Raw genomic sequence first — 14,221 nt, forward strand, 5'->3', positions numbered from 1 at the left:
AACCTCCAAAAACATACGCACACACACAATCAATGACATGTGTAATTGTACCAGGAAATACCCGTATTTTATAGAATGCCATAATGGAAAGTAAGAACCATCTTTTTCGTTAAGGGTTGCCAATATATTCTTTTTTCAAAGTGTGTGCAGCCGTGCCAGTCTTGTTCACCATGGGATGGAAGAGGTCCCTGACCTGTGAGCCTAGAGGTGACCAGGTGCTCCATTCTGAGACTGAGAGAGGCAGGATGCCCACTCAAGGGTCCATAGCAGGTAAGGTTTTCAAGCTATGTACAGTGCTGGAAAAGCCTACACAGGGCATACAGTTAGCAGTGATGTGTTTGCAGGGAGTCCAAGGAACCAGCTTTGTACTGATGCAGGTGGGCAAGCATTTATCATCCACCTGCCACTCTGACAGCAATAAGAGTATTGCTTAAGTTTTATTTCATAGATCTGATCCCTGACAAAATACCAAAAACTGCACCCTTAACGATGTAGCAAATAGAATAGTGGATACTAGGCCAAGAACCTTTGACTCTTCTAATACCATTGTGTATTTCAGAGCAAGGAAGGAGAGGTATCAATGGACAGCAGTCTGCTTTCCCCACGAGTGCTCTACCACTGAGTTAGTAGCCTTAGCCCTCCTCAACTTTAGAAAAAGGGTGTGACTAAGTTGTCCATGATGACCTTGAACTCATGCTGTAGACCAGGCTAGCCTTGAACTTCTGATCCCCCTTCCTACTGTGTGTCTTGATTGTCTGGTATTACAGGCCCATTTCTCTACAGTTGACCAGCTTGCTTGCTTCCTCCTTTCTTTTCTTCTCCTTTTTATCTCTCTCTTTCTTTCATTCTTCCTTCCTTCCTTTCTCTCTCTCTCTTTCTCTCTCTCTCTCTCTCTGCCTTTCTTGATTTTTCGTTCTTTCTTTCGTTCGTTCTTTCATACTTTCCTTCCTTTCTTTCATTCTTTTCTTTCTTTCATTCTTTAACTTTCTTTTCTTCCTTCTTTCATTCCTTTGTTCCTTTCTTTTAAGATTCAATTATTTGAGTGGTCTATCTGCATGTACATCTGTGTGTCCAAAGAGGGCATCAGATCTGATTATAGTTAGTTAGTATCCATAATATGGTGACTGGAATCAAACTCAGGACCTTTGAAAGTGCAGCCAGGCTCTGAACCACTGAGCCTGCTCTCCAGCCCCAGCCCAATTTCTTAAACTTAGCACACTTGGTTCACATGAGAATTGTCTGTCCATGAGCAAGATAAGGTTAATCATAGCAAAGAGTCCTTATCCCTTGCCAGATCAACCTGGGGTCTCCTGTGACTTATGCTGTCCTTTTCCAGGCCTGTCATCAGTGCCTTGGCGTTTGTGGGACTCATCCACAGAGGCATGCAACTCAGAGAACGGTACCACAACTTGGTGCACAGGAACTCTTTCAGGTGTCACTTGATTGTCACAGGTTTCTGCTCGGTCAGCAAGGAAGGGAAGCCTAGCCCTGCGCCAGGTCAGTTCCCAGTACAGAAGTTCATTCATGGCAAACCCAAGTGATCATTGCAGTGAGCGTTGGCTGTCTAGAGCCCACATCAAGGAGGCCTTCCAGACTTTGGAAGTGGAGAGGGAGGGAAGAAAACAAAAGTATGGTACACTCACACTTTGGAAGGACACACATCCATCCTAAGTGAAACACAAGTTCTGTTTTCCAGTTGACAAGTATATAACATGGCTCTTAAGGCTACACCCACATTGTAAAAGCCAGTGATGTCAATCACAGCAGGTAAGATGTCAGCCACCTGAGTCATGCAGAGTTTGACCACATGAGACTCACCCTAGGACTTAAATGCAGTGAGTTCAAGGACTCACATGCTATGCTGCGTGGGCTCCTCCTTATGCCACTCCTTGACCCCATTGCACCCTGGGCCTCCACACCATAAGCCAGAGTGCAGTTCCCTGGGCACAGTAGGACACACCTAGGCTAGTTTCCACTCCCATGGATGTTCTTGTGGCCTTATCAGAGCACTGTGACCACATCCCACATCTGAACAGCAAGCTAATCAACAGGATGCTCAAGGAGTCCATCCGTTTGTCTTCTTCAGAGACCCCATAATAGAGGGGGCAGAAATCCAGGCTTTAGGGAGCTACCACAGCCATGATTGTTCATTTGTCCCAACCATTCTGCCTTTGGCCAAGTTACAGCTCTGCCAGGCCCAGCCATGTTGTCTTCAACATGTTTGTGTGTCAGTGATACTTGTATGAACTATGCTACAAGTTGGCCTAGAGGCTGGGCTTTCCTCTTGCATTTCCAGCAAGACTACAGAGTTCCCGGGGGAGACGCTCATGGCTCTTCATGTTCTGACAGCACAGTCTGCAGATGTCTCTAAGGTATTGGACATCAGACCCCACTGAGGAGTGAGAGGCTTTCAGTGGCCTATAGACCCAGGGCCTGGGCATGATGGCCTTTATTGTGTGTTTGATAGCATGTATGCTCTGCTCCAAGTGTAGACAGACACTCCCCATGCCTGTATCTGTGCTTGGAGTGTGGGTACACACTCTCCATGCAAACAGCTGTCTACGCACACACAGGTGCCATTTTCATGATTTACACCTGTTATCTTTGATGTTTCTTTTAAAAGACAATCATATAAAGTTACTGTGATTTTGTGCTGGCTTTCTTTACCCAGCCCACAGATGAATATTGGAAGGAGACTCGAATCTGCGTGGGCTCCTCCTTATGCCCATACCCTGACCCCATTGCACACTTTTAGGCAGAGGCATGGCAGAGCGTGGCCTGTAATTGTCCTGTCCATTCCCTGTGGATTGTGACCACAGTCTGCAGTTCTGCACAGCCTGGCATCCAAGGAAATTGGCATAGTTCCCTACAATGTCTCCACAGGCCCAGAGGAAGGACATAAATAGAATCTTTATGAGACCCAAGTGGCTTCTCAGGGTCAGCCAATGCTCTTGGCTCCTTCTTGTCTCTGAAGACACAGGGCACAGGTCCTGACCTGCATGCACCTGTAGCTGCTGCACACACTAAGGATGACTTGTGCTGGCCTCTGATGCTTCTGGGAGTCCTGAAAACCACAATCCCTGGGCCAAGGGGACTAGTGAGGGACAAGTGAGCACAAGGCCCCTGCCTGCTCCCTGGAGACCAGAAGCCCCAGCAGGGTTCTCACTGCTGTGTTCCCCAAGATAATGACAAGCACCTGTTACAGCAGGTCGTGCTCTGCTGGGAAAGTCAGACAGGCACATCCAAGGTGTACTGTGGCCATGCTGGGCCTGCCTGCTCTTCAGGGGCATACTCTGCCATGCCACTCAGCATATCCCAAGCTGTCTGGAGTGCTTTGGTCTCACAGGAATGCTGTGTTCATGGAGACACTGACAAACTAAGGACCAAGACACTGTCAAGTACCCATCCACACATGACTCCTGCCAGGAATCAGCAGTATGGGCAACCACGTAAACATGGAGACATGGATTATTTCTTCCTTGGGAGCACTTGTGAACCACAGGGTCAGGTGACAAGCTCTAGACCAGGAAAGGATCAGGAGGAGCAGAGTGACCTCACCTGAACTTGAGGAATAGGGAACCCAGGAAGGGAAGTGACCACCCCTGGTTCACACAATTTAGGGACATATGTGGTGGGAAGAAGCTAAGTTGAGGCAGCCTGGACACATCCCAAGATAGCAGGTGATTGGGGGGAGCGGTGTAGGCTTGCATGAAATGATGTGTTTCTGTGTGTGTGTGTGTGTGTGTGTGTGTGTGTGTGTGTGTGTGTGTGTGCCTGTGTGTGTCTGTGGATGGGCCTATCCTGACACCAGACCTGACCGATGCCAGGCACCCACAGTTGGCACAGACCCCACTTTACACTAGGGTTTTTGTTCCCAGAGGTTTTCTAATGGAAGGTAATATGCGTCTCGTACAGGGCTAGTTCACCAGATTTTGTACGAAAGATGAAATCTGATCTTTAGAGATTGGAGTCTGAGCTAGCCTTGTGGACCCTCCTCTTCCCACTGTTCCCAGTCTGTTTCGTGTCACAATGTCCAGGGAATAGAACCCTCAGTTCTGCCAGCACCTCTGTGTGAGGCATTGCATCAGCTGACATCCAGAATGGTTGTCCCAACTCCACATGTTCTGGCCGAGGTCAAGATGCACACAAGAAGGCCTAGGGGAGGAGGTACTGCCCCACCCAGCCAGACAGACTTCATCTACTCTAACAGATGTTAGGAGGAGGTGCAGATATGACTCACAAAAATGCATCCACTATTGGGCTCAACTACCAAGAACCTGTGAGCAGCAGTGACATTCAAGTCTCCTCTCATCCAAGTAAAGGGGCATCAAATACTTCTTTGGAGCCTGGGCAGTAAAGAAATCTTGAGGGCTCCATGAGTAGATAACATACCATAAACCATATCAGAGCCCATGGACTGTACCTGCTTGATAACCCTGGACCTCCTTGGCTAAGGTGAGGAGAGGAGACCCCAAACAGCCCTATACCAGTGACTCAGAAACACTGTCATAGGGGTTGGGGATTTAGCTCAGCAGTAGAGCGCTTGCCTAGCGAGCGCAAGGCCCTGAGTTCGGTCCCCAGCTCCGGAAAAAAAAAAGAAAAAAAAAAAAAGAAACACTGCCAGACAGGATGGATCAGCCTCCACAACCTGAGATGTGCAGTAAGGGTTCTTTTCCATTCCGTACAAAGATGTCTGGTTTGCAGAGTCTCAAATGGATCTGAGACATACTGCAAGGGAGGCTTTGTGTTGGGTGCAGTAGTTAAAACCAGGACATGAGAAGGGTAACTGCAGAGCTGTGATCTCAGAAATTCTGCAGTACCCAGTTTGGATTATTGGAGCCTAGGCAGGCTTTGCAGCCATAGACCTCCCTCTACTGCCCATGTCCCTTCATGACACCTTCTCTAGCAGATAAGACCAGAGTCCAGGCTGCTTCAGGGCTAACAAGACACTTGTTTCTCTCATACACTTATGCTCCTGAGAATCCTAGTAGCTTACAACCAGAAACAGGAAAAATAGAGCCCATCAAAAGCCCTATGATTAAGTCAGAGCTAGTCCCATCTCCTACAAGTGGGCAGGGAAAGGCGACTGATGTGGTGGGCAGAAGTGGTAAGGGCCAACAACTGACTTGCTTGGAAAAGGCTGGAGACTGGTCATGCTGGAATGATGTCAAGCAACCTTCAAGGCTGGCTGGCACAGAAAGGGCTGCTGTATATCTCTTGCCCAGACCACAATGTCCTCCAGGGTTCTGTCTTCACCAGGCCAGTATAGGAAGAGGTAGCACCTGAACTTCATGCCATTGAGAGAGCTAACCTCTTGAGGAACCAGCTGGTCCACCAGTGTGCAGTCTCAGGTTTCGCTGGGTGAGAGAGTCGTGGGCTGTCTGTATGATTGAACAGACACTTGTTGTCCAGGCTGAGGACATACTGGGCACCTCTGCGTTTGTTCTCTGCCTCTTCAACCTACAGGGAGATACGAAAACATGGAGGTAGTCTGCACCCTGACTTTTGGCGCTTTCTATGCTCCTACAATCCCAGGACTGAAGCTCTACATAGACCATCTAATTCTGGCAGAGTCGATCTGTCCTGGGCCAGATAAGCCATCCTGTTGGTTGCTCTGTCTTAGCTTTCATTACACACTGCCCTCTATTTTACCTCAGGCTGTCTCCTCCAAGCATCCCAGCATGCATCAGCTCCATATCCTGCCCAACATACCTTAGGGTCCCTGATAATTCCAGATACTTTAATGTTCTCCCAGGCTGCACTGTGGGCTCTTGTGTGCCTCAATTCATCCTAGAAGTTCTTGGGAGCCTCCATGCCATTGCATAGTATATCTTTGTGTCCACACTGAGCCGAGTGATTCCATCCAGTATAGGATTCTCTCCCTATTGTTGAATGTTGGCACTTATGTTTTTAGGGAATGACTCTGCATGTGGTCAACACACATTACCCTGGAAGACCCGAGAGTTCAAGGACGGCCAACTTTCACTTAAGCAAACTTGTCCACAGACTGCGTGGGTCCCATCAGCTGAGAGTAGCCTCCACATTACAGTGATGTGCAAACTTCTGCTTTTAAGTCATGATGGACTTTAGGATCTAACCTGAGGACCCTACACAAGGCACAGGTAGGTGATGTGTAAATGAGGCATTGTTACTGGGTCAGGTCTTCAGTGCAGTGTCTTAAGCTGACAGGCTTTTGGGAGGGCATATGCTTCTCTATTAAATGAGCTGGCTCCTCTGAAGGCCTCAACTCTGCTGTGTCTGCCGCTCATGCTCCCTCCTCCAAGAATCTAATGTCCCTAGCTCTCTGTGACTGGCTGGTCAGTCAGCCTTCATGCCAGTCCACAGCCACTCTATAACACAGAGCCCACACTGTCCTCTGCAGAAATTTCACAGGGCTGCTGCTTTAGTCTCTCTGTTGCGCTATGGGGGTCCAAAGTCAAGTTTCTTAGGTCTCTAGGGGTCCCTGAAAAGGCTTTAGAACAAGGTAGAGGTGAGGAAATCAGGAAATAAACTCCTGCAGTACTTCATGACTACCACTGGAGGGCTCTACACCTTTCTGGTCCTAGTGTGCCACTCAGCAAGCCCTCTCACTCACTCTAAGGTTCTGAGCCTGATGGAGAGGACTCCTGCTAAACCCAGTGCTCCCAAGAAACTGGCTGTATCTGCAGGGCTAACTGTAGAGGATTCTCCATGACCCTGAGAACACAATTTGGAAATCTCGGGTAGGCAGGGTGTGTGGGGGAGCAACCAGGACTGGATGGAGACCTTACCCAGAATTTGATCTCCAGCCCTGCATTCTGATTAGCATGAACTACACTCCTGTGAAGGTCTCTGGGTGGTTCCTGAAATTAGGTGGAGGAAGAGGAGGAGAAGGAGGAGGAGGAGAAGGAGAAGGAGGAAGAAGAGGAGGAGAAGGAGGGGGAGGAGGAAGAGGAGGAAGAGGAAAAAACAAGTAAGCAAGGACAAGACAGTCGCATGGCCTGTATTCACTGCAGTGGCCCATCATATCCTAGGTGTTTTCCTGCCCTAACTGTGAAGCAGGAACCAAACACCACTCCTCATGGGACTGTCTGAGATGAGGCCAGCTGTGGGTCTGAACTGTCAGCAAGGAGGACGGGAGCTGTCTGTGCCATACATCAAAGCATAGTGTCCCACGTAAGTCCATATCACAAATGATGCCATCTCCTCCCCAGACTGGCTCAAGTAAGGGTTAGGAGTGCCTCATGAATGCCAAGCTCTCCCCTACTACTGCAGACCCATGAATGGTGCCTTCTCAGGGCCCATCTATCCTGAGCCCAGGGAGCAGCCAGAGGGCATATTCATGCGATTTCATACTCAGGTCAATCTGCTATCCTGTACCCCATGGGTCGGGACTGAAACTCAGTGCTCAAGACCACTTTTTTTTCTGGACAAGACTTTCAGAATGTGGTCACACACAGTGTTAGTGACACATTGCATGCCCATGACTGGTATTCATTGTAGCCCTGAGCACCCAGGGATTCAGATCAGCATTGGCCAGATCAGACTCTTCGCTACCTGGTCCTATAGCTCACCTCCACTGTAGTTCCATGTGTCCTGACTGCTGCAGCTGCACCAGAAGCTACCAGATGTCTTCCCACAGAATCGTACTGTAATGTGGGCTCATCCACAGACATCTCACACTCTCCCTGCTGGGAGTTAGGCTGGATGCCTCCTTGTGAGAGCTGCCTTGCCTTGTGGAGCAGAGAGGGAAGCAGTGGAGGAGATGTTGTCTGCTGCTCTTATTGTCCTCAGTGCCCAGGGCTTCCCTGCGGTCTGGGTTCAGATCCAGCTCCAGTGAATCACTGATTAAATTCAGCCCATAGAAGCTGCAAACACCATGGGGCACAGGGTAGACCAGGAATGAGGGGCAACCAAGCAATCCAGGACCCTGTGTGGACCAGGGAAGCCAATAATCCAGGTCACCTCTCAGGCAGGATGCAAGGCCAGGACCTCTGTGTGCCCAGACAGAGGTAGATGGGACCCTGACTCCCACAAAATGCTCCTTCAGAACTATTACATCATCAGCTTTGAGAAAGTCGTCCTCATTAAGGACTTTCCGCACAGCTTGCACTGCCATCTAACTCTGTCTTCCAGGGGTGATCCTCTTCAGGAATATTGACATGTCTTCTATGAATGGTTAATATTCTGATAATTTGTTTCATAAACATTGCTCAGCATAGTATCTGTCTCCAAAAGAAGTCATTCAGCAATTATCCCAGGACAGGGAAGCAAAGTCCTCCTCCTCCTCCTCCTCCTCCTCCTCCTCCTCCTCCTCCTCCTCATCCTCTTCCTCCTCCTCCTCCCGCTCCCCCTCCTTCTCCTCCTCCTTCTTCTCCTCCTATTCCACTTTTCCTATTACTTATTCCTCCAGATTTTTCTCCTCCTCCTCCTGCTCTGCCTCCTCCTCCTGCTCTGCCTCCTCCTCCTCCTCCTCCTCCTCCTCCTCTTCCTCCTCCTCCTCTTCCTCCTTCTGCTACTGCTAATGCTGCTGGTGCTATTGCTGTTACTCCTGTTGGTGCTGTAGCTTCTGCTGGTGTCTTTTCATTAGCAATGTGTCTGAAATCACCACCTGTTTATACACAGGATATGACAGAATTTCAAGATGGCACTGTGAAAGGAAAAAAGAATTTATTCTAAGCAAAAAAATATGAGGTAGAATACTTAGATTACCATTTGGAGCTTTGATTGCGTTATTATTTTATTACTTCTTCTCTTCTACTTCTCAGTTAAGATTTTTGAAAGAAATCATTTAGAAATGTTACCAATCAGTAGGCCTTAGGAACAAAAAAAATCAGTATGCAAAAAACTATGCATGCATCCAGGATTCTGACCATCAACAATAACCCACAAACTAGGTTGTTGATACTTATTCAATGACAAACCTTGTTATTAATTTTAAGGCTTAATGGAATGGGACGTCACATTTGAAAAGATAAGACTCTGTTCTACAGCACTTGGGATTGATGACCACATGTGCTAGGACCAGTAGCCCATGGAGGAGTCCAAGATTCCATGAACCTCTAGTCCTCACCCTGTGAGAGCTATTGGCCTAAGGGGGGGGATGGAGTCCATCTGAAGGGATGGGTCAGAAAGACAATTCTGTAGAGTGGGGAACTCAACAATCCTATTGGGTCCCTGCTGGGAATAGGAGAAATCAAGAAGAGACAGGAGGCTTGGTGTTGGGGAAACCTCAGAAAGAACTTAGAGAAGATACAAGGTAAGAATTGTGGGGAAAATGGAAACCAGAGACAGAGGAAGGAGGTGCATAGAGCAAACTGGAAAGGACAAAGCACCTGGAATATGCCTGCTGCTTGTTCTCTGGACTCTCCCTGTGGCTCATTTCTCGGGTGAGATGCTGTTCTGCCCCAGGCGAGGTTTCTTTCTCCTTGACAAGCAGCAACAAAGATTAATCAGGGCATTTGCTATATTCATGGTCCATACCTTAAAACCTCTGTGCCGGACCCTGCTGGGGATGGGCTTATCCTCTAATGGGGCTCTGTAGGAGAGTGGGTTGTCTTCTTTGATTTCCTTATTGCTACTCTTCTCACTGAAGATGCTTGTTTGAATGCATGGGACACTCATGGCACATTTGTGATAGTGGTCCTGTGTAGGTGTCATCGGTAGTGGCCTGAGACGACCAGCCACAGTGGTTCTTTTGCCTGCTTTTAGATGACCCTTCTGGCCAAAGTGAGATACTTGACCATGGGAGAATGACACCCGCAAGGTGCCAAGGACTGGCAGGCTTCCACTCCTCTTTGGTTCTAATCTAAAAGCAGCAGCAGGATCAAGGCTAGGGAATGGGAATGTAACGGGACGCACTTGCTGTGCCTGGGCTGTGCAGCCATACCCTGGGAGAGCCTGCTGTTGTAGGAAGCAATAAGTTGCCATTTCCTCATTATATTTTCTTTTTATTAGGTAGTATTTTATTACAGAGGCTTGAAATCCCATGCATTTCATCGCACCCAAAATTTCAGGGTCTGGCCTGAGGGGAAGCAGTTCTTCACAACGACCTGTGAACCCCTTCCCGTGTACTTTGAACCAGGCGTGTTTCATCACCTCACTGTCTGTTGGTCTATACATTGGATTTACTGTTAGTAATTGACTAAGGAGGTTCTCCAGTTCTTCTGAAACCCCACAGGGGGCAGGATACACCCCTGAAACAACTTGTTTTTGTAATTCTTGTATGATCACTGAATCAAATGGGAGCTTTCCCACTACCATATAATACAAGACCACTCCTATTGTCCACATGTCATTCTTCGTCCCGTCATACAGAAGTCCAAGGAAGAGTTCCGGGGAACCAAAAGAGTACGCACCTCAGTGCTGGTTTAGCATTTGTCCAGGTTGTGTTTTGGTGCTAAGCCCAAAGTCGATGACTTTGACCTTTTTGTTTTTATCGATCATTGTATTGTCCAGTTTCAGGTCTCAGTGAACAATCCCCTTTCCATGGCAGTAGCTCACTGCTGATAATATCTGTTCAAATATTTGCCGAGTCTCATCCTCCTCTATGTGCCCTGACTCTCTGATGTACTGGTGGAGTTGTTGGCCTTCCACCAGCTCCATTATGAGGTATATTCTAGTTTTGTTTTCAATGACTTGTAAGAGAGAAACAATGTTGGGGTGGTTGATCTTTCTCATTATGTTTGCTTCTGTCATGGCTGGCTGGAATCACTGCTTGTCCTTTCGGAGAACTTTGATCGCCACCGGGGATCCTGTGAGCCAGTGGTCGGCAAGGAGGACCTTGGCATGGCTTCTTTTTCCAATAGTCTAAATACTTTATACTGGGAATGAAAGGTTCCCTCCTGAGTGATACTGGGATCGGGGCTAGGAGGTGGTAACTCCTCCTCAATCTCTGTAGGCATTTTATCAGTACTAATGATACCTAAAAATAACAAAAAATGGAATCAAATAATGAAAAAGATGGAGCAATTCAGGAACTAAAATTACACATGTGGATCCTAAAAGAAACAAACGAAACAAAAAGAAAAAAAAATAAAAACAAAGAAAAGACTAGACTAGAAAAATAGAGTAAAATTATTAAAAGGGGGAAAATATGAAGCATCATAAGTAAAAGCCACCCAAATAACCAACCCCAAAAGAGAAAGCAAAGAGCACACACATACTAAATGCAATGATCTAAATAAAAATCGTCATACTACAATAGGATTGGGCGGCCAAATCTGATCAATACTGTGAATGGATGTAGTTTGAAGAATAAGGTCAGATGAAAGAAACGAGAGGAGAAACAATTAGTATAAGACAAAACAAAGAAATATAAAAAAACCAACACTTAAGGGAAAACTCCATTGAATTTCAGGACCCAGTGATCCACAAAACTCCACAACTCTCCAGAGCAAAATACTGAAAATTAAAATTAACCAATCACAAGGAATAAGGCAGTTAAATATCAGTGAATAGTAAACCTTAAACAAAGGCCGAAGAGTCAAAGTGTCACAAAGCGCAAATTTGTATCAGGTCTAAGCCAATGATTGCTTGTACTCAATAAATAGAGAAACAGGAATAATGTAAAAGGAAGAAACCGCAGGACATTGAAAATGGAGATAGAGTGAATCATCTGACTGCAGAAACGTAAATAATCAAAACAATAATATAGCATGTGAGAACATAAAAACCACCACCAAACTGAATCCAGCAATCCATAATAAATAAATAAATAAATAAATAAATAAATAAATAAAGCATAACTAAAAATCAAAACCACAATAAGGAAATAGCCAGTGGTCTTGAGAATATATGGCCTAATTCTATCTCTTAAACAGAGAAAAAAAAATCAAACCATAAATGAGCAGGCAGCCGTCTACGTAGGCCTTTAATCTGATATTATGGGGTTGGCATATCAAATCCCTGGGAGCCACTGGTAAGCCAACACAGGTACTTGGGCACCTGCAGGCCAGTGAGAGAGCCTGTCTTGAAAATACGGTTGATGACCTACCTCAGGAACAGCAGCTGGGCTGGCTTCTGGGCTCTACATTCTCTTGCACTGAGGTGCAGGTAATATAGATACAAGAAGGTGCAAAAGGGGATGGGCACGTGTGTACACACACACACACACACACACACACACACACACACACACATAGGCACACACAGAAGCACACACAGAAATACACAAAAGTGTACTTATACACACAGACAAACTCTTACAAACACCCAGATTCACACAAAACCCAATCACATATGAACAGGTACACACATACTTACACACAAGCACACCAATAAAAACGCACATCACAGACACACACAAACATACACACGGGGACACACACATGCACAAGAAAACGTACACACATACAAACACATACACACAAACAAACCTGTAAACTCACACACTCCTATATATACTGACAAACACGGGCCAAAGTGTACACACAGTCACACACAAGCAAATCTGTCAACACACATCATCCTACACACATTGATACATACACATATACACAGTACAGTAAACTCCAATACAACCACACACAGCTCACAAGATACAACCAAGTCCCAGAGGGCTCCACTCCACACCTCCTCTCAAAGCACTCAAAGAAATCCAGGCCTGGCTACAGCTTAACATCTGTTGGCTGGACCTCCTCACAGTCGCTCCTCATGAGGTCACAATAGGACCTGTCATGACATGGTTGGGAAGGGCTTCAAGGCTCTGGCTTCTGTGGGCTATGGAGAGACTTTAGGCTTTTAGAAATCAAAGCCTGTAAGATGTTTACCTCTCCTCAGTTCTCTGTTTTGAATATTTGCTGTGCCTCCTGCTTCAAAGTCGTCATGTCTATGCTCGCTGTGTCACTTTTTCTTTGAATTCTGAATGATTAGCCTCAAACTGATGGTACACTGTTAAAAAAAATAAAAAAAAAACAAAGCTGTGTTTCTAAACTGACCCATCAAGATGACACTGATTTCATAAATCCTCAGAAAGGCTCTAGGTTATCATCAAACACCTGAGACCAAGCTGCAGGGATAGGCAGAGCACTTGCCTCCCAAGGGTAAGGAATTGAGTTTCAATCCCCAAAACCCCCATCAATGTTGGATGCATCAGCAAAGCCCATAAGCTCAACATCTGTGGAGTGGGGAGGGGTTGGGGCGTGAAGACAGGTGGTCTGACATGCAGGCGTGAGGACCTGTCAGAGGATGGCCTCTGACAGGACATGGGGTAGTGGTAGCATGGACACCTAGGCACATAAGGGGGTATGCATACACAGGCAGACATTTCCTATCACACAGAGGTTGGCATGATGTATAGAAAACCAAGTCCATCCTGAGTGTAGGGCTCACTTTAAATATTAAGGTCCAGTGATGGAAGAGGCATGTATGAGGACAAGGAGCTCTGTGCACCTGGGGCCAGAAGGAACAGAGTGGCTATGCTGACACAGTTGAAATGAATTCTCAATCACAGTCTGTGACAGCCAGGTCACAGGACCCAGTCTGCTGTGTTATTTGTGAGCAGCCAGTGCAGCCAGAAGCTAACTATTGAGCACTGACTGGCCCAAGCCCAGAAAGGGTCTCTGTTTCTCAGAGTGCTGGGGGCAGTGCAGTGTGTAGCGCTTTCCTTCTGAAGACTTTTCTGGGGTTTGGAGTCCCCTGTAGAGTACTATCATGGCTGCAGACACTAAGCCTGGGAGGAAAGATCCTCATCTGTAGAGTTCACTGAAAGGCCTGAGAGCAGAAAAGGAAAGAAACAGCAAAATGTGCCACCTCTGCTCACTGTGGTTCAGCTTCTGCCTTTGCAGCTGAGCTCAGGTGCCCTGGAGTCCTCCCTAGCCTGAGTCAGTGATCTCAAGTTTAAGTCCCTACTTCCTGGTTTGTAGTATCAAACAAAGCACAGTTTCAGGCAAGAAAAGCTGTGAACACCATCTAGACATTGTTGTCTACATTTGAGGGGGACTGTTGAGCCCCAAAGGGAGCAAGGGTTACAAGGTCAGGTATTATAGGAATGGCCAGGGTTGGAATCCAAGTTCCAATCTCCCTTTGCTCTGGGCAGAGGGTAGGCCTGGCAATTGGTTCCTGCTGTGTACATGGGGAGAATCAAAGGGTCTTATGGGATCGCTGGCACAGACCTGCCCAAGCATGGCTTAGGGAGCCTCACACCAACTCAATATTTGATGTGTTCCCAGTTTTGTCTACCACCCTCAGCTGTGTGCCATTTTCCCTGCCTCCTGCAAGGGACTCTAAATATCTTCCTATA

At 46.9% G+C, this 14,221-nt stretch overlaps 1 long non-coding RNA gene across 1 annotated transcript in view; it reads left to right on the forward strand.

Moving 5' to 3' along the window:
* LOC148007078 (uncharacterized) overlaps positions 1 to 6,172 on the forward strand; it is a 29,050-nt gene extending 22,878 nt beyond the window's left edge. The window contains exon 6 of the long non-coding RNA XR_015646178.1: positions 5,915 to 6,172. This is a non-coding gene — a long non-coding RNA (uncharacterized LOC148007078). The remainder of the gene's footprint in view (positions 1 to 5,914) is intronic.
* Positions 6,173 to 14,221: the final 8,049 nt, after the last annotated feature.

This window comes from Rattus norvegicus, chromosome 1, assembly GCF_021556685.1.
Source record: "Rattus norvegicus strain SHRSP/BbbUtx chromosome 1, alternate assembly SHRSP_T2T, whole genome shotgun sequence".
In the NCBI taxonomy this organism is placed as follows: domain Eukaryota; kingdom Metazoa; phylum Chordata; class Mammalia; order Rodentia; family Muridae; genus Rattus; species Rattus norvegicus.